Below are 21,362 nucleotides of genomic sequence, written 5' to 3' on the forward strand. Positions count from 1 at the left end.
TTGGGCAGAGGAATGGGAGGATGGTCTGGGCAAGATGGTGTGGCTCTGAGACAATGTGCTGCCGCACAAAGTAAACTGGATCAATATGAAAAGTTCCAAGGCTAGGCTCTGGGTCAGGGCTGGACATGAGTTGGGGACAGCCACGTACATGCAGAAAGGGTGACTTACAGGGAGGGCAGTGACCCGTGTCCTGCCTCTGCACCTGGGAGCTGGCTAGCAGGCCTGCCATTGTTAAATCTGTAATACAGATGAGAGTTTAGCAGATTGATTCTGAAATGACTGAGCAATGTGGTGAGTGTGAGTGACCCTTTGTGAAGGGTGGTGGGCGGTGGGTGGATGGTGGAGGGATTCCAGTGGAGTGTGTCACGGCAGAAAGTTCTTTCGAAACCTCAGCTGATGTAGTTCTCCGATTCTAAAGGTAGAAGTTAAAAATCAAGTCAGAAGATGGAGGCTCTCAAATGGGACCCACTCAGGTCACTTGCCCCCTACTTCGTCGGGGAGCTGGGGCTGGGACCTAGCTGCTTCAGGCTTGGTTTGTGCTCTTGCCTCCTACACTTCACTTGCCTCCAAACACAATAGGTTCAAACCAGTTTCAGAGTTTAGAGGCTCTCGGGTGGAAAATTTTAATCATCACAGTTTCAGGTTCTTGGCTGATTCCAGTTTTCTAAGTCATTATAAACATGCGTTAACCTTTGTCATAATGGCACCTTAATAAAAATGAAGATTTTGTGACTTTTTTCCTCTCTTACTAAATTAGGTGTCCTCTTCAAAAATACACCTATATACTTTTTTGCTTATAGGCCTAAAGTTCTATTGTTGAAAACAGCCAATAAAGAAGACATACAAAAATAAGGGAGACACATGCAAGATGAAAATAACAGGACATAATGCTGGAAACACTTTAAAATCCAACTTAGTATTAAATCAGAGACATAAAGTCTGAAGCTACCAATTCCAATCAGTAAATGTTGTGAAAAGACAGGGTGAAGCTATGAATATGATCTGAAACTGGTAGAAAATTAGCTCAATTAAACAAGAAGTATGATTTGGAATTTCACTTTCAGTTTTTAAATATAGATAATTTTCTATGAAATTTGATTTGTTTTATAATCAAATCAAAAAAAGCCTGGCAGGTTTCACATAATTAGGCAGGCTTTATGCTAAAACAGCTTTACAGAATGATTAAAAATAAAGTGTTTATTAGATAACCACATTTTCCATGCAGCTCATTCTGGGCGGAATCATAATAGAAATTTTTTAAAAACCCAGTTCTTAAGAATAAGTTTTTTTTTCTAATAGGCTTCTAATTTGTTTGCTAGTTCTGGTTACATTTTGGAGGTGTTTCTCCAAGAACCAGTTCAGTCATTAATTTCTTCCTTCTTCCATCCCTTCCTCACCCCCTCCCTCTCCCCTTCTGTAGCGCATGCCCTTCCTTCCCTCCTCCCTCCCTCTCTCCTCCTCCTTCTCTCTTTCTTCACCTCCCTCCCCCATGCCATTCTTCTCTCCCATTTCCATTATCTTCTTTCCTCCCCGTCCTTCCTCCTTTCCTTTTATAGGCCCAAGTGAATTTGAAGAAATCCAGTAACTAAACAAGGGTCTTAATGCCTTGAAAAACCACATAGGCTTTGAATTGAAAACCTGCTATAATTTTTATCACAGATGGAAGTGATCTTAGGTGCAAAGTGTAGTATATGGCATCATGGCCCCAGTTTGTCTCTGTAACCACAGTCTGCCACGTGGCTGTGACATTCTACTCCCTGGAAAGGTGGACGTGTGTTTTCCTATGCTTTGACTTTGTTTTGGACACGTGACTTGCTTTGGCCAATAGAATGAGGCTGAGGTGGTGGGACGCCAATTCCAAGCCTGGGACTCGAAAAGCCTTCCGTGTTTCTGTTTGGCCATTTCCTGCGTCTTTTACTGCCCTGAGAAGAAAATGCCCAGAATCCTCTGCTGGCCCCAGAAAGGGAATGGGAGACCCACAGAGGCGACCATCCCCAACCCAGCCAAGCCTGTACCAGCTGACCTATGGCTGACACACAAATGCATGAGCTAAACGAGTGCACATTATATGTGTGATTCATATTTGGGAGTTGTCATACAACATTATTGTAGCAATAGGAAGCTGATAACTCAATGTCTTCCATTTTGAACAGATGGAGACTGAGGCCCAGAAGGTGCAGGTTATACATTACTTAATGGCAGATCTGGAACTGGTATCCAGAGCTCCAGATAGCTGGACCTATGTCTGTGCAAGAAACCATGCCTTGCTGTGACGTGAATATGTAAACACCGGAAACTCTTAACATATGTTTGCTTAGCTTCTAGTTACATCTCCTTATTATTTATTTCCTCAACTAATTTGAATCTATCATTTCAGCAACCTGTTGGGGTGACTTGATTATTCATTCAGTCTATGATGAAAAGCAGGAGACAGAAGGCAGGACTGGATTGTTAAGACTTGTCAATCTTGCTGTGGTGTGCATGCATGTGAATGTGCGCATGTGCGTGGTGGAGAGCTAAGAAATCTTGTCATCATAGCTACCACTAGCTAAGTAATTATTACAATTATACTCCAGGTATTATTATGCTAAGAACCTTTTTTCTGAAAGATTTTATTTATTTATTTTCAGAGGGAGGGTACCGGGAGGGAGAAAGAGAGGGAGAGAAACATCACTGTGTGGTTGCCTCTCCCACGCCTCATACTGGGGACCTGGCTCATAATCCAGGCACGTGCCCTGACTGGGAACCAAACCAGTGACCCTTTGGTTCACAGGCCAGCACTCAATCCACTGAGCCACAGCAGTCAGGGCACTTTTTATTCATTATGTCATTTGCTCTATACCAGAGGTTAACAAACTATAGCCTGGGGTCTACTCCTGCCCGCTGCCTGTTTTTGTAAATAAAATTTTATGGGAACATAGTAATGCTCATTTGTTTGTGTAGAGTCTGTGACTACTTCTGTGCTACAATGGCAGAGTCAAGCAGTGATAACGAAAAGCTGGAGGGGCTGCAAAGTCAAGGATATTTACTATCTGACCCTTTACCAAAAAACCTTTCTCATACCTGGTCTTACAACAGTTGTTTTCAAGTGTGGTCTGTGGGCCCTGGAGTTCCTTAAGAGTTCACTGAAGTCAAAATTATTTTTATGGCAATACCGACATTCTTGCCTTTTCCGCTGTGCTGACAACTGTGTCAATGGTAGAGAAGATTGCTGTCATTTGAGCGCAAGTTCATGTGACAGTGTCGACTGGAATAGTCACCATATTCTTGACTCACAGTAAACCGAATGGCCGCTTTTACTTAAGAGGGTTCTGAGGAAGCAGCAGAAATTAATTTCATTAAATCTGGATTCTGTAAGGATACATCTTTTTAGTATTCCAGGCGATGAGACGGGAAGGGTATGGAAAGTGCTTGTGTTGCAGATTGAAATATGATGATCATCTCTAGTGTGACTGAGTTGGGAACTGAAACTAGTTTTGTGTGTTTTTTATTTGAACACCATTTTTAGTTGAAAAAAACAAAACTGACAGAGTTAGTTGGTCTTTCTGATTTTTTTAGACTTTAGTGTTTGGCGAACATTTTGTCAAAAATAAGCCTGTCGTTTCCAGAAAAACAACAGGCAGTTTTTTTTTTCTTTCTTTTTTTTTTTTTTTGGTGCCAGTGATAGCACTCAAGCTTTCAGATGAAAGTTAGTTTTGGAAAACTTGCATCTGCCACCTTCAGACTGGCAACACTCCAGTACTTGACTTCTCTGGTGACTTAAGTGGTGATGTTAATGAATGGATTTTTTTTTGCCTTGGCATAATGCAATGAGTCAATATTAGGAGATCTGTGTAACTCAGTGAGCCAATATTTCACAATGACAGATGGAGCATGCAAATCCACGCGTGGATAACATGTCTTTTCAAAATGCAAGATATTCCAGTGGATATTAAAGTAACAGTGTAGGGAGTTCATCAATGCGATTTTTGATTCCATTGGGGCAGCTAACCTTCAAGAAACTACCACTTGTTGAGTTTTGGTGTGTAGTCAAATGATAATATATCTGAAAAGACTATTAAAATACCCCTTTCTTTTCCAATTTACATATTTGGTTGATTCGATTTTCTTCATCTACATCAACCAGAGCAGAAAATATGTGAATCCAGTTGCCTCTCATCAAGCCAGACATTTTAAAAAACTATAAAAATGTGAAACTCTTCTCACTAATTATTTGGAAAATACAGTTTTTTCATAAAAATTATTGTTTATGGTAATAGGATTATTATTATTTTTAAATTTATTTTTAGAGAGGGAAGGGAGGGAGAAAGAGAGAGAGAGTCATCAATGTGTGGTTGCTGGGGGCCATGGCCTGCAACCCAGGCATGTACCCTGACTGGGAATCGAACCTGCGACACTTTGGTTCGCAGCCGTTGCTCAATCCACTGAGCTATGCCAGCCAGGGCTGATAATAGGATTATTTTTTAAATGAGTAAATAGTTTTAAAATTCTCAGTTTTTAAACTGAGTGGAGTTTTTGCTCTGGTGAATATCAGTACATACAAGACACATAAATAAAAGCTCTTAAGTACTCTCAATCATTTTTCAGAATATAAAGAAGTCCTGTGATGAGAACAAAGTTTGAGAACTGTTGATTTACATTTAGTCTATCATATAAGTATAGTTATTATCCCCAGTTTACAGATAATAAAACTGAAGCTTAGAGATTTGAAGTAACTTGTTTGAAGTCAAATAGCTTTTAGGTTGTAGAACCAATATTCAAAAGGTCCAGCAGAAAGACTCCCAAACTCACACTGTCACCACTAAAAATGCCTTCTGGTATTTCTGGATTTAGAAAGCTCAGAAAACTCACTGCCCCCTAGCCTCCCCCCCAACCAGAACAGAATTTTTTATGCTCATTTTTAATTCTATTTACCTTGGTTTCTTCTGAGCTCTGAAGACATGGGCCAGTTTATGCGCAAATGTATTGACTTGGGTTAGACAAAACACAGCCTAGACAAAGGAAGTGCGGAGACGTTGGACCCATCTGGGTTAGGCTTTTCACTCCCTGCGGAGAAGAAACTAGAGAGAAGGCGGGATGTAGGGGAGCGAGTCTGGGGAAGGGCGGCTCTGTTGGCCAGGGCGTGTGGCAGGAAGACCCGACTCCAGGACTGGTATGTGCCCTGTCCCGTGTCCTCAGCTCAGGAATAGCCCAGGGATGGCACTTCCACAGCCTGGTCCATGGCAGACACCGAGAACAGAGCAAACCCTCTTTCTCAATAAGCTTATAGACAACCTCAGTCTCCCCCTCAAGGCTGGTCCCATGTAGTCCTTCCTCAGCAGGATGCGGCACACAGGATGCAACCTTATTGCCATCCTGGTTTTGTGTTGCACCTGTAGTCCCGTCTGAGCAGCAGGTGTGAACCTCTCAAACCCAGAGCCCATCAAGGGGCTGTGGATGACTCACTCCTGGTGCCACAAAAGCAACTCGGGTGGGTCTGTGGAGTGTTCACTGGCCGAGTTAATTAGGAAAGGCCTACATGCTTTTCTCCTGTGCCTATGAGACGAATCCTCTTTTGTCACCCATGCCTTCTAGACACAGAATGTACAGGACTTGATAACGCGGGCTCTAGAGCCAGATTACTGGGGTTTGACCTTTCAGTGGTTTTGTGAGGATTAGATGACATCATATAAGCAAAACACATTTAACAGCACCCAGCTTATACTAACACTCAGTGATTACTAGCTATTATTATTATTATTACTATTACTATTACTACTACTGTGACTGAGTGTTTGGGAAAGTGGATAGAATGTAAAGAACACTTTAAAAATGCATCTCTGAGCCAGCAAGAAAGGAAGCCATCAGGAGAGGTTAAAAAGTGAAAGTGGGAGCCTACAGGACCGAAGAACATCAAAGCAGATTTTATTTGAGGTCACCTGATGTACCTTGGTAGCCTTGAAGCTTTGTTTTGATGGGTGCACAGGACTTGGAAGACATGGGAGGAAACCCAAGGTTTTGTCTCGGGTGAGAATCTCACAAGACACTCATGCATAGGGCTGGAACACCGAAGAGCTGCGACCTCCGTTTAAGGTTAAACTCAAAATGAATGTGCCCCATAGAATGGGACAACAAGAAAATTTGTCTGGTTTGACCTTCCTTTGAGTGGAGGGGAAAAAAAAATCTCACCTGAGAGTTTATAACCACAAGCCAGTTCTCTCTGGGGTTTGAATAGGAATGGAAAATCTGAGTTACAAAAAGAAATGGGGTGCAACTATGCGATTAAATATGCGGTTAAATTAAAAACAAATGTTGAATGTATAGAATAACTGCAGAGCCCCGGCCGGGTACTTAGGTGGTGAGTGTCATCCCGATATGCCAAGGTTAAGGGTTCAATCCCCGGTCAGGGCACACACAAGAATCGACCAATGAGTACATAAATAAGTGGAACAATAAATCGATGTCTCTCTCTCTCACTCCTTTCTCTCTCTCTCTCTCTCTAAAATCAATACATACACATTAAAAAAATAACAGTAATGATAATGGCTACTTGGTAGGACAAATGACAACAGGGTTGAACAAAAATACAGGATGGATATAGCATTTAAGATCAGGGACTGTTGCTGATTAGAGTTTAAAAACTTTGTAAGACTTGTGTTGAGGAGGACAGAAATATGTATGAAGTTTAGAGTTTAAGTATGCCTGTTAAAAACTCTGGGGTAACCCCTAAAAGAATAGACGTTACCAGCTCTCCCTTTCCTGAACGCAGTTTGAAATTCTCCTCGGGCAGGGTGATTTGGCTCTTACGTAGCATTGTCCACGTCCTTGTAATTAGGTCACAAAGAAAAGCAAATTTTTTGCAATATAAAATATTCGCTAGTGAATTGGCTAATAATATATTAGTTGTTCCATAAATATCCTCCCCCTTCTTTTGTAAGTCCATGGTTGTAAACATTAGCATGCAAAGCAAATCAAGGGATGAGTAAAACTGAAAACCTTACAAAAGAATTAAGATATTAAGGAATGTGAGAAAGTATAGCTGGAGAATTACATTCAAGGCTTTTGAAAAAGGAGGCTCTGGCGGATTCAGATCTATCAACAACTGAAGAAAAGTCAACAAAGATGACAGTGTGATTGGAGGAGAATGATTTTGGTAAAAAAACATTGAGAGAGCCCTTGAGAAAACTGACGAATCTCTAATTATATTAATCACGGAAAAAGCTAAGATCCTGAAAAAGAGACCTTGATTCATTCTTTAGCTTAAGAAAGGTTGTACGTTTCATTATCATTCACATTTTATAAACTGGATAAAATCAACTTATTTTAAAAGTAAATAAGTGATGAGTTACTAGATTTCTAGGTGCTCAGTAGTCTTTGTTTTGTTTTTTTGTTTTCCAGAAGATCCTTATTTCTCTTCCACATCTGTACTTGGTATGATTCTTGATTCACAATCTCTGATTTCAAGAATTCTAACCAATCTAATTCCTATTTTTCTATTTTTAACCTCCATATATTTGTGTTCTAAGAAGTGGAAATTTAATTTCAGTTCATGGTTCCTCTTTTAACGCCGATTGCACCCATGTTTTCAGGGCTGACACAACACCACAAGTTATTGGGGCTCTCTGATCTGGCATTTGTTGGGACAGTCATATCTATCGGGGCCTTATTCATTCAAAACAATACTTAAAACACCTTCCTATATGTGCCAGGTGATAGGAAACGCTTCATTGCCTCCCCTACGGAACACATTGTCTAGTGAATTTTGGTGCATGACCTGGCCCAAGAGCAAGGTCAACCATGCACACGTCAGAGAAGTTGATTTCAAAGATTGCCTCAAGTGTAGAGAAAGAAAGTTTACGATGAAGGGAAATCTGAGGGTTATTTATGGTTTTCCATTTTCAGTGATTTTTTTGCTCCACCGTGATCTATTAAAATTGAGAGCTGGTGATATTTGGAAGTCAGAAGAGACCTAGAGAAGATGTGTGTGTGTGTGTGTGTGTGTGTGTGTGTGTGTGTATTTCTCCTGGGAAATCCTCTTTGGAAGTTGGGGTCAGGAAGGAAGAGCTTTGCAAGCACTCAACCTGATGCAGTAGCGCGAAACCCACCTCTAGTTGGGATAACAAGGGCAGTAAGAGCCACGCTTGTGAAAGTGGCTTGGAGTTTCTACTCAAAGAAAATTGACAGCCAGGACAGGCAGGAAACAGAACTGTACTAATAAAGCACCGTGGCGGAAATAAAGCAGAACCATGAACAAGGCTGCTTTGTAGACAGGCAGAGAGAATGAGTGATGAGTACGAGATTGGAGAACCGTGTGGTCAATTCATGGGAAAGAGGTGGCACGGTGAGCAGAGGGCCCAGGCGGCAGGTCGGGCGGGCCGGCGGGAGCCAAGGTTCGGGTGGGAAGGTTTGCTGCGGTGGCCACGTGTTCTGTCCCTCTGCCCACGCTGCCCCACGTGGTGAATGCCCTCCTGCATGCTCAGTGTCATCCCACGCCCCTTCCCTACAGCCCTGTGGGTGACAGTGCTGGCCTACGGGCACACAGACCTGAGTCTGAATTTTGGCTCCACTATTTACTGATACGTGACCTTGGGGAAGTTCACTGAACCTCCCTGAGCCTCGGTTTCCCCGTTGCCTCGCAAGTTCTTGATGATTGTAACGAGCTACCATCCTCACAGCATCCAGTCCAGTTGTCAAAGGCTCGGTAAGCAGTCACCCTCATGGCGAGCTACCGGGGAGGTGGCGGTGCTGGGACCAGGGAGGGGGTTAGCTTGGCGAGAAACAGGAAGACGTGCTTTAGCTTCAGGCAGCGCATTACTTCCCCTGTAATTCCCACTCTGCAGGGGCTCAGTGAGCTCCTGGGTATAAAGTGCTCCACGTAGTCCCGGTGGACCAGTAGTGCTTTAAAAAAAAGTTTGTCTCTGTCCCCATCGCTTATCCACCCTGTTTTTCTTTCTCTCCCAGCACACACATTCTAGTCTTCTGTGTCCGCGCATAGCTCAGCATGGCGGGCACTGACCAGCCAGTCATGTCTTGGCTTGCCTGGGCAGGCCTGGCGTGTGCTGTTGGCCCAGAATTTCGAAGAGTCTTTCCTTTCGATCGCAAAGTGTTTGGGCTTGTCGGTAAATGATCCTGGTACCCCCTTGGGCTTTCTGCCCTCGGGTCTAGCATTCTAGCCAGGATCCCAGACTGCCGTAGCTGGGGAGGAAATCACCAGGGGGCTTTGGGCTGGTGCAGATGGCTGTCTCCCGAGTGGCTGTGGAGTTGACAGGCATCCCCTCAGGCAACCCCCTAATTTGTATCTTTGCCACTGTCTGGGGGACCCCAGAATGGACTGTCTGGAGCTCTGCTTTCCACCCCTTATTCTTTCCCCTGGGGTTTCTCTCCTGCGGAGCCGTCAATGAAATGAAACACAGGCCCAACAGTTTCTTCCCTCCCCTTGTCTGCTTGCTTCTTGCCAACACCGTTTTTCCCGATGTGTCTGGGGAATGGAAGGAGGGGGAGCAAGATAATGTAAAGAGGAAATCACAGCTCACACCAGGTCCTCACCTCCGGACGCCACATTCTCACGGAGAAATCCTGGTCTAACCAGAACGAAGCTTCCGATAATGATACGAGAAGTAAACGTTTATTTGAGCTCCGTGCCAGTCTCTTCGAGAGTGTTGTCTCACAGCAGCCCTGGGCGGTTGGCTACTAGACACAATCATAGTCTTTCCAACATTCGGTAACGAGGCCATAAAGGCTTAGAAAGCTTACGCAATGTGCCAAGTTACTCCAACAATTCTTGTATGTATTTTTGTCCTCACTCAAGGACATGTGTGTTGGTTTTAGAGAGCAGGCAAGGGAGGGAGAGAGAGAAACACTGATTTGAAAGAGGAACATGGACCGGTTGCCTGTTGTGCACGTCCCCGCCAGGGCCAGAACCCGCAACCTACACATGTGCTCTGTCCGGGAATCGACCCACGACCTTTCTGTTTACCGGATGATGACCAACAAACTGAGCCACCCAGCCAGGGTTCCAATAATTTTTTCATTGTTACTGAACAGCTTGAGGCAAGCCGGGAAGCAGACTCAGGCAGCCAGTCTGCCGCACGATTGCTTGTAACCATTTTCCTAGTCTCCTCAGAGTGTGGGAGCCGGAGACCCCACCCCAGAGGCACAGCCAGGATCTGACCTGGAGGACCCCTGTGGGGGACGAGGCTGGATTTGGGGCGGAGGTACCTCCCACGCTTCTGAAAAAAGCCACGCTTGGCTTGAGCCATTTCTACTTGTCTCCATGGTCTTGCCTTTGCCTCGCTTCTGCTGAGGGTTTTGCATTTGAGTCTTAATGATCATATCCTCACTTTACCTTTCAAAGTTCTTGAAAAGGTGTCATTTTGGGGACTGTTCAGGGGAGTCGCCCTGCTCCCCTCCGTTGGCACTGAGTTTTCACGGCTGTGTATTGAGGAGGAAGAGCATCCCCAAAGGCATCCTGATGTTGGGTGTGCTTGGGGATGGCGGGCGAGGCGGCCGCACTGGGGTGGGCTTGGGGAGGCCACTCTCTAGGTATTGAAGCCCAGGCGGCTCGGTCTTGCTAATTTTGGACCAGTTCTTCCTGTGAGGCCAGCGTGGGGGAAACGCTTCTGAATACTCCTCACCTTTGGCTTTCCAGTCTCAAGATCTCTACCGCCTGATTATATCGCGTGTGGTTATTTTTTTTTTTCACTGATGCAACTAACTTTCCCTGATTAAGGTTGGGACTTTTTTTTGTTGGTCATTTCAGACCCTTTTGGTGGAGTTCTCATATCTTTTCTTTCCCTCTGATGTTTCCTTTAGTTAGTCAGGTTTTATTTCAGGTTTCACTTAGTGTCTCCTTCTCCACCCTCCCGCCTGCCCTAATTTTTAGATGTAGATATCAGAGAGTATCCACCACAGGCATCATGCTCTCATTCTGCTGTGCAGTTTTAACCATGAGAACAACTAGGACCGAGGACAAAACACACCTCCCATGTGGGTTCTGTTGGTCAGAGTAACTCCGGGATGAACGTGCTGCTCTCTGCCCAGCTTTGGGGGTGACCAGCTGTAACATCAGCTACTAGCATTTACTGATCTTTTTTTTTATATCCCATCTTGTCTCGCTTAACTCCCCTACAAACCCAGAGCAGGAGAATTGCTATTTTCAAGAGGAGGAAAATCAAGGGTCAGAGAAATTAAGCACCTTGCCAGAAGGTTGCACAATTAGTAGATGGTGGCCCTGGGGTTCAGATTTGGCAGTCGTGGCCTCTCTGCTGCTGTGTGGAGGTAAACAGCACAGGAAGTGAGTTAGCCACATGGCCCTGGTTGGGTTACATAACCTCTCTGTGCGTTAGTTCCCTCATCTGTAAAATGGGGAAAGGGAAATGACTCTTGGAGTCCCTTGAAGCGCCCCTGTGCTGTTCGCAGGAGGAGCTGTCCAAAGCGGAGCTCTTGATTTGCAAGCTGCCTCCCTCGTGGGCTCCTCCTCAGTCTTCCTCTTAACTCGGCGAATGGCACGCACCGCTGCACAGCTCACCCATCCACGTCGTCCCGAAGGCACCTGCGATTCCCTGACTTCCTCCCGTCACCATATCGAGTCCACTAAGTCTCATTGCTCTGTCTGCAAAGGACATGCTAAATCTGCTCATGTGTCACCTACCTTATTGCTACAACCCTGGTAGTCAAGGCATTTCACATCTTGCCTGGACTTGTGTCTTTTTTTTTTTAAGTTTTATTGTATTCTCATTTGAGTGAGAGAGAGGGAGGGAGAGAGAAACACTGACCGGCTTCCTCCTGCATGCGCCCTGACCAAGGGCTCGAGCCCGCAACCTGGGCGTGTGCCCTGACCAGGAATCGAACCAGCAACCTTTTGGTTACAGGACAATGCTCTAACCAACTACGCCTGCCTGGGCTGGACTCCAGTGTCTTGCTGCTTACATAAATTGTTAGTATTAATCGATATCCTATATGAGTGAAAAAAAAACCTAACAAATAAACCTTTCTCCCTTTTATTTTTCTAAGCGGTAAGTAAAGACCTTGCAATAATGGAATCCCCCACATTACACATTATGAAGGAGCTTTACTATAGTGTCAGAGTTAGAGGCGGGGCAAGGAGGAAACAACAAAAGTGTTTTTTTGTATGTTAGAGGATCAGGGTCAGTTAATTAGACAGTGTAAAATAAGGGGCTTCTGCATGTAAGGGGTCTTAGGATTCTTTCATTGGTTGGCATTGGGTTGGCTTCCCCCTTACCACCTGGAAACTCATGAAGTGGATAGTGACCCCTGAGGCAGAGACATTGGGCCCTTGAGTGTTGTGAGCAGGTATTTCTAGTAGCAGTGGAGGGGACCTACCCCATAGCAAATAGGAGCAGGGCTGTAGCGAGGTCCGTCTGGAATGTCAAGGTGATAGACCATGCAAGGGGCCCGGAGACTCGGGAAGAATAATGGTTCGAAGAGAGAACTGCTGAGGAAGGTGACACACAGCAACCAGGGCCACTGTGTGGAGCACCCAAGCTCTCCCTGGGGCCCCAGAAATGTCCGGACCGCACTGTGCGGTGGGCTAGGATCATGCCACCATGTGGTTAGGGCCTACCCAGCCCAGCACCAGCCAACAGAAATATCACAGTGTAATTGAAAAATTGTTTTAAAAAGATTTTATTTATTTATTTTTTAGAGATGGAAGGGAGGGAGAAAGAGAGAGAGAGAAACATCGGTGTGTGGTTGCTGGGGTCATGGCCTGCAACCCAGGCATGTACCCTGACTGGGAATCGAACCTGCGACACTTTGGTTCGCAGCCCGCGCTCAATCCACTGAGCTACTCCAGCCAGGGAAAATTTTTAAATAATTACATAAAAATAAAAAGAAACAGGTAAAATTAATTTGAATAATGTTGTGTCTAACCTAGTAGATCCCAGATATTATCTGTTTGAGACGTGGTACTAGCTTAGTGGTGTGCTGATAAAAGAACTACCTTTAAAACAGTCTCAGTGTGTAGTGTTTACCAGTTTTCATGGTGCAGATACTCTCCACATTGTCTGTTTCAAGCCACAATAATGACAAGGGACAATTACTGAACGCTACCCTGGATCAGACAGTGTTGCTCTCTCTTCCTCTCTGAGGTCAGCAGAACTTTCATTTGAATACGGATGCTCTGACTTTTGTCCAGAGTGTCAAGAAAGTGGGATCAAGGAAGGGAAGAACGAGAATAAAACTATAACCCTCGATTCAGTCTCATTCCATTTCTGTCTGGAGCACAGCCGAGCAGGTGCCGGGGGGGAGGGAGGGGCAGGGGCACGTGAATGTGGATGGGGCTTGCACTCTGACACAGGACAGACCATGCGGGACCAGAGCTCCAAGGAGAGCCCCGGCCGTCTTCCCCAGGCTGGTCCTGGCGCAGAGGAAAGGTGCACGCTGGGCAGGGGGATGTGGGGGACCTGGAGCCTGAGCCCTGCCTTGCAGGGCGTCCTGTGGGCCTGCTGGGTCGGTGATGAAGCAGGAAGTCGAGGTCTAGGTTCCACGTTTAACTAGGACGAGCTGAGAAGCCCGAGCCGATACAGGAAGGGAAAGGGCGAGGGGTGCAGAAAGCACCGGGCACACAGCAGAAGCTAGAAAGGAGAGCCTGGAGGAATCCCCCAAGCCGATTTGCATAAAAGCTGCTGGGTTTTTTTGTTTTGTTATGTTTTGTTCTTTGTTTTCCCTAGGTGATGTTCTTCAGAGAGGATATGCCCTTGAGGACATGCCCAAGGACATGCCCTTGAGAACATGCCCTAGGGGGTTATCAGTACCGCCTGGGGAGGTGGAATCCAGTGAACGAACTGTTTCAGGCGGCGCGGGGGTGGGGCGCCGAGGGAGTTCCGCCTGCACCAAGCGAGACTGCCGACTGGCCTGGCGAAGCTGCGCCGGGCGGCTCATGCAACGTGTGTCAGCGAGCGAGTAAACATGGAAAACCCCTGACAGGTTTACGAAAACACCCCGCAGGGACACCTGGTTGGGGCCCACTTTGTCTAGGCGCATGGCCCCACGCGCGACGCAGCGCATTTCCCTCTCGCTGGGAAACGGGAAGTGCGTTCAGGAGAGTTCTTAGAAGGGCATTGAAGGCGAGCGGATAAAACTCGCGGATGTATCTAGACGTCATTCGACAAACAGTGCTCTTGGGTTGTTACAATTTCCAGCTTTCTTAGTCCGCTCCGGCTGCCGTAACAAAGCGCCGCAGACTGCGTGGCTTGGACGGCAGACGTGTGTTTTTTCACACTCTGGAGGCCCGAAGGCCACAGTCAAGGAGCCAGCGTGGCCAGATGCTGGTGAGGGCTCTTCCTTCTCACCGTATCCTCACTGGACAGGTAGAGAGTGAGAGAGAGAGAGAGCGCGCGCGCACTCTCGGGGGTCTCTCTTTAGGGGCACTTATTCCATCAGACCAGGGCCTCACCTTCAGGACCGTATTCCTTCCCAAAGGCCCCACCTCCACATACCACCCTGTTGGGGGTTCACCATGTGGATTTTGGAGGAACACAAACATTCCGTCTATAACCCCATCCGGAGGGAGCTCGGTGCAGTTCAGCAAACACGCGAGCCCAGAGGATCTTGGCTTAAATCCCAACGCTGTTGTGGTTAAGTTGCGCTGAGGTTCTGGTTCCTCATGTTAAACATGTGGTTAGTAATAACCAAGCAGGGTATGCCTCCTGGTTTAAATGAGAGGAGGCCTGTCATGTCTGTGACAGAAAAGGCATCGAAGGAACACGCATTCCCACTCCCCAGTAACTTGAGGGGAAAAAAGACCTGATCAGTGGGAAGCCTTCTCTTCCTGAATTAGCAGCTCTGTGCATTGGGCTTGTTCACATCTGCTCAGGTGTACTGATTGTTGACGAGGTGCCCAGCCCAGGTGCAGAGCTTTTATTTCCATTTAGAAATCAGCGGTATCCCGTGGGGTTTAAGAACAGGCTCCCCAGTGCAAGGACAAGCGGGTCTGAGACGCCAGCTCTTCCAAGTACTGAGAGCGTGACCTCGGCCAAGTCGGCCTACCTTTCTAAGCCTCAGCTTCTCTCAGTTATCAAACGGGGAGAAGAGGAGAACCTTCCTCACAGACCGGTCATTGGGCAGGGGAGAGGCATTTCCGACAGGGCGATACGCAAATGCGAAGACTCGGGGAGTGAGCACCGTATGGCCTCCGTCATGGGCAGCGAACTGGGGCACGGACAGCTACCCCAGGGTTTCAACACCAGCACATCGACACGTTAAGCCGATAACCCTTTGCTGCAGTCAGGGCTGTCCTGTGCCTTATAGGTTGTCTAGCATCGTCCACGGGCTTCACCCACTGGGTGCCAGCGGCACCCACCCCACATCCAGACAATGAAAAATGTCTCCAAACATTGCCAGATGGCTCCGGGGTGGGGGAAGGGGGGATCGCCCTTAGTGGAGAATCACTCATTTACACTAATTCCAATTTATACTCATTTACATGTATTTTGGAAAGGGGAGGGGATGTCTTAGGGACTCAGTTTAGATCTGCTTTTAGAACGATTACTGTTCAACGAGAATGGTCTCGTGGGGGGCATAAAGGTTCTGCATGTGACGGTGGCTTCATGAGTGTATATATATATGCCACATCCAATTGTGTATTGCCTTTAATTGTATTTTAATAAAGCAGATTTTTTTAAAAAAGAAAATTGCCTATACCCTATTGTGAATTGAAAGACCTTCTTACAAATTTGTATATATCCTTGGCATCGCACCCGTGTTTTTTCTCACTTTCATTTCATTGTAGTTTTTTTATTGTCGATACCATTACAGATGCTCCCCTCCCCCTCCCCCTCCCCCGCCTTTGCCCAGCTCCACCTGGCCCCCTGTACACGTGTTTTAAATGCACAAGTTAAAATGTGATTTTGTGAGTGCCAAAAATCTGTCTAGAGATGTGCTTTCCGTAACGGCGCGGTACTTCATGGGCGTGTTTCCACAGACAGGAACATTTCTGTTGCCGCCCTGTGCCCCTCAGTTTTAGAATCTCTCATCATGCCCTAAAATAACCGCCAGTGGTAAATTCAAGAGAAAGAAAAGCCGTGAGCATGACAAGAATGAAAGGAAAGATCAGCCCTGGAAGGAAAGGGGTTGACGAGGGAGGGGCTCGTGAGCCTGAAACCCAAGCGGAATGTCATGATGTTAGTTCACACTTGCATTTGAACTAATGCCATACGTCCGGTTTCAATGAAAAGTGCACATTTCAGGTTTGCTCATTCTTCAGGTCTAAGATCAAAGTCCAGCTATCCGGAGACTTCTGTATTTCACAGTGCCGTTTTCAGTTTTCTTTAGACTCTCATCTGTTCTCATCCTGAAAGTAGCATGCTTCAGAGCGACAGCAAGCACATGCAAGGCAATTTGGCAAATCTTTGTAGAAAGACTGTTCCAGGCCCGTGAGCGAGCGCAGTACCAGCCCGCTGACCCCAGGACCATGCAGTGTCATGGGGGAGACGGAAATAAACTTAAATAGTTATAAGACAAGACAATCACAAAAGATGTGCTCCAAAGGGTGGGAACAACTGCATTTTTTTGCTGGGAGGCCCAGGGCAAGCTTCTTATTGTGGAAATGAAATGGGGAAAGAGACCTTACGTGGTCATGGGGAGAGAATCGCATCTGGCTTTAATGAAAATTTATAAGGATACACATTCACACGGCACTACTCGAGAACGTACCGAGACTGAATCAGAATTTCCCGAGTAAAGGGATTAGGAAATCTGGATCCTCCCGAAGTTCTCCTTGTGCTGGTGAGGATCAGTGAGGCTTTGGGAATGGCTGCTTCTACAGATCTCCTACCCAGTGCTAGAATTCCCTGAGCGGGGCTCCTTTAGGAGGGTTTTGCGTGACCTCTTTGAGAACAACGCAAGCTCACCATCTCACAAGGCAGCCGGCCCCTTCATGGAAGTGCGAGTGGGCAGGGTTTGGGTCACCCGAGACGGAGGGTGGGTGAGGACATTGGAGGCCAAGTGACTGTCAGAAATACTCAGGAAGTAGAGGGAGATACGTTTGGAGAGGACACTTGGGGGTTCACGATGGAGTGACTTGGATGTCGCTAAAGAATTCCAACTTTTCTCTCTCTGAGATGGAGCCCCTTGATAGGGTCCCGGTCATGACTGGGGTGAAGAAGGCTGCCAAGGCAGACGGGGCCGGAGGTGCAAGAGAACGGGAGTTTAACGCAGGAGTTCACATGGGGAGCAGTAAGGACTTCGGGTCGGAAGCAGTAGGAAGAGCAAAGTGGGGGGGGGCGGGGGGAGTCTGAGCTGCAGGGCAGAGCGGCCCTACAGCGCTGGGTGGATTGGGCAAGGAAGCATCAGAGCTGATTCCGGGGTTGGCAACAGGAACCAGCGTGGGGACTTCAGGATCGAGAGTAGGTTAAGAAGACAGATGGCAAATTTTTTTTTAAAGATTTTATTTATTTATTTTTAGAGAGGGAAGGGAGGGAGAGAGAGAGAGAGAGAGACAGAGAGACAGAGACAGAGAGAGAGAGACAGAGAAAGAGAGAAACATCAATGTGCGGTTGCTGGGGGTTATGGCCTGCAACCCAGGCATGTACCCTGGCTGGGAATCGTACCTGGGACACTTTGGTTCCCAGCCCGCGCTCAATCCACTGAGCTATGCCAGCCAGGGCGCAAATTGGGTTTTTGAAATGCATTGAAATGCATGGGTTCCCATCACCGCCCATCCCCAGTCCCCTGTACCAGAGCAGAACTTACTTACAACTCCCTTTGTGGGTTCAGAGCTGGGCCCATGGTGGGCCCTTGAAATGTCTGGGGGATGAAGAGCCCTGTCAGCATCCTCTTCTCTCATGACCCTCTCCGCTTCAGTTCAGGATCTTATTATTTCTCGCTTAGATCATTGTAAGCCCTCGGTGGGTGGCTCAGTTGGTGGGAGTGTTGTCCTGTACAGCAAAAAGGTTGCAGGTTCGAGTCCCGATCAGGGCACCTGCGACAGGCAACTATTTGATGTTTCTTTCCACTGTCTCTCCCACCCCCTGTCTTCCCCTTTCTCTTTCCCTAAAATCAGTGAAAACATATCCTTGGATAAGGATTAGAAAAAATCCTCATTGTAAGCTTGAGGACCACCCCCGCTGCCCATACTCTGTCTTTGTGTGCATTGGAACCAAGTGCCCTTTCTAAGTTTAGAGTTTACGAATGAGAAGAGAGGCCTTTACTTAGGCGAGGGCAGCCCTTCGTTGAGGGCGTGGGTGCAAAGTACACCTTCGTGGGGCACCTGAGCCTCCCCTCCCCGGAGGATGGAACCCTCGCCCCGCTGCAGGATGACGGGCTCAGGGAGCTGCGCGCAGGGCTGGGGGACCCTCGGCGGGCACCCGGCCCCTGAAATGGTCTCCCAGCTGGCCTCCTCGATCCCACCTTCCCAATGTCCGTTTCATGCAGACTGATTTTCGTGTACAGTGTAATTCTATCCCACTCTGCTTCATACCTTTCTATGTGCTCCCGGTGTCCTCAGGATAAAGTGCCAGTTCTTGTAATGGAGCTCCGCTCATGACTGCTTCCCGCCCTCTTCTTCCCCAGCCACTCTCCTCAACTTCCTCCTCTCCAGCTGCGGTCTCCTGGGTGAGAAAGGCCCAGGCTGCATTCTCCCCACTCCCTGCCTGGCAATCGCTGGCCCCCCGCACTCCCCCGGAAGGCCAGATGGCTTCTGGATTCTCTGAGGCTTACTTGACTCATCCCAAGGAAGTGCTCCTAACCCTCACCCCGGTCTGAGCTAGCATCCGCCCTGTGCGCCTTCCCTCCCGCACGGCCACCCAGAGCCAGCACTGTCCTGGCTGTGACCCCCCTGAGGATTGAGAATACGGTCCCCTCCTCTCTTGTCCCTCAGCACTGGTGCGTAGTCACCTGGTTCTTGCTTGTTGGACAGACAAACGACTTACAAACAAATGAATAGTACAGGTGTATCACCCCTAACCCAAGCAAACAAAAAGAAACCTCCAACCCAAAAAATCAAAGAAAGTTTTTGTTGTTTTCTAAACATGACGTATCACGTCAATTGTGAGAGCCTTATTTCCCTACCTTTCTGTAGTCTTGAAAGGGGTGTGCATGTAGGGGCTCATAATCTTTGGAAAGGTAATCACTTGAATGAAGTCTGAGGCTCCCGTGCCAGGGAGGGTTTGCTCAGGTGTGTCTGTTTATTTGGTCTTTGTGAGATGCTTTAAAAAGGGAAAGATGTATGCAATCTGAAGAGAAACCAGAGTATGTGTGAGGTGCTTTAAAAGATTACCCAGCCCTAGCTGTGTGGCTCAGCTGGCTGGAGTATCACCCCGTACACCAGAAGGTTGTTGGTTCATTTCCTGGTCGGGGCACATAACTGCATTGTGAGTTCGATCCCCGGTAGGGGCACATACAGGAGGTAACCAGCTGACATTTCTCTCTCACATTGGTGTTCCTCTCCCTCTCTCCCTCCCTCCCTCCCTCGCCCTTTCTCACTCAAAATCGATGGAAACACGCTCTCGGGTGAGGACACAAAAATTGCCCATGGATTCAGATAACACGTTGATCTCTTTACAACAGGTCAGCTTTGGGGGTGCAGGACTCTTCCCCTCAGTTAAGACCAAAATGCTGTGCGGGGTCTCTCTGACAGCAGGTTCGTGGGCTCCAGCTGCTAGGGCACCTGGTGCTGAACTCCGAAACGCTTCCCTTGTCTATCCGAAGGCCTTGCCAGGAACTTCCAAGTCAATTCATACTTATTTTTTTCTATGCGAATTCCCCCTCTTCCCACAGAGAATGTGGAGAGGGGCTGTAAGGCTGTGATAAATGAAAAAAAAAAACCCAATGAAATGTAAACCACTTAAATTTCAACCAAAACTTACAAGGAGGCAAAATATGACAGCCCAAGACTGAGGAGTGAGAGACGAGAGCCGCGAGGGCTCAAGTGTTGGCAGAGTTGACCCTCTGCTTTTTGCGGGGGCGGGCGGGGGGGCCACCACCAAAATGGCAGTTCCTCCTGTCGCACTGTCCCCCTGGTCTCTGAGGGGAAATGGCAGTTGTCAATTGTCCTTCCCAGGAGTGACATGAACAGTGAGAGGCTGTTCGGGCACAGGTGTACACTCTGCAAATGCATATTTTTTTTTCACCTCTTTGGCCATCATTTAAAAATATTTTCTACAATTTTCAGCATTCATGGTTTTTACAATTTCTTTTTCAGCTGTTCTCATGTCCAATAGCATCTTTGGCTTTTTTTTTTTTTTTGCTGTGACTCTTTTAGTTTTTGAAATAAATGTATAAATCGTTATCTGTTTTAGTGTCTATTTATAGCTGTTAAGTATTCCATGAGGACTGGGTTCTACACAGATTTTTATTTCATTTTCCCTCTCCACGCCTGTGTATTACACATACTTTGCTTGTGGGAACGACAATTAGGAGGTAAATCTGGATGGACCTTGACTTTTAGTTTTGGCTTGGAGTCTATGACACAATGGTCTCAGTTCCCTTTTTTGTTTCAGACAAAAACTCGAACTTCTGAAAACCAATGTGGCCCTCAAACGCCAGGCATAATGATTATCATGAAGGTGTTAATTCATGTCTTAAGTCACTAATACTGGAATAATAAATGCACTTTCCTTTTTTCACAATCTCTCGGATACACCTCACATTCCTGTTCTGCAAGACTAAGTTGCATGTAAAATCTCATATGGTTGATATGAAAACATCAGTCCCTCCCTTCTCTTCTTTAAACGTCTGTCGAGTGGCTGATGGGGAGCTCCGAGGGGCCTTCTTGCCCGGAGAAGAGCTGGAGTTCTGGCTTAAGCAGCTCCTCCCCAGCACCCCTTGTCATCCAGAATCTCACGAGGCTTATTACTAGGTACTCAGTCAATATTTGTCAATTTGAACTTGGCATTATAAATGATTTCGTCATTTATTTCCATGGTAAAGAGTAAATATTGCCTGCCAGTTGGTAGAATATCCTTATTTTCCAAGTTCCGAGTCTACTCTCGACTTCAGAGAAAGGAGCAACCTTCAAAGCTTAACATGAGAGGGTCTTGCTCCTTTATCTCTGTAGGACCCACCATCCTATGTTCTTTTCTCTCTTTTTTCCACTTTGAAAATGATTTGTGTGTGCCCCCCACCCACCCTCCAAAATCTGTAGAACGGCTTCGATGCTCAGTTCCCAGCATTCTCCCTAAATCTCTTCTGGGATGTAAGGACACCTCAGGGGGTGGGATACAGGAGCTCCTACAGGAACGGATGCTGATTTTTATCTTAGAAGTGGCCCACAATTTGGTTACCGGTGCAATGAGAAATTAAGAAAACAGCATTCTTTTATGACTGTCATCTCACATCACTCAAATCAGAACTGGAATGCCACAAAAACAACTAACTCCCTGTTAGCCCAGAGAAGAAAAAAAAAAAAAAAGAAAGAAAGTAAA

This window comes from Phyllostomus discolor, chromosome 14 (genome assembly GCF_004126475.2).
Source record: "Phyllostomus discolor isolate MPI-MPIP mPhyDis1 chromosome 14, mPhyDis1.pri.v3, whole genome shotgun sequence".
Taxonomy (NCBI): domain Eukaryota; kingdom Metazoa; phylum Chordata; class Mammalia; order Chiroptera; family Phyllostomidae; genus Phyllostomus; species Phyllostomus discolor.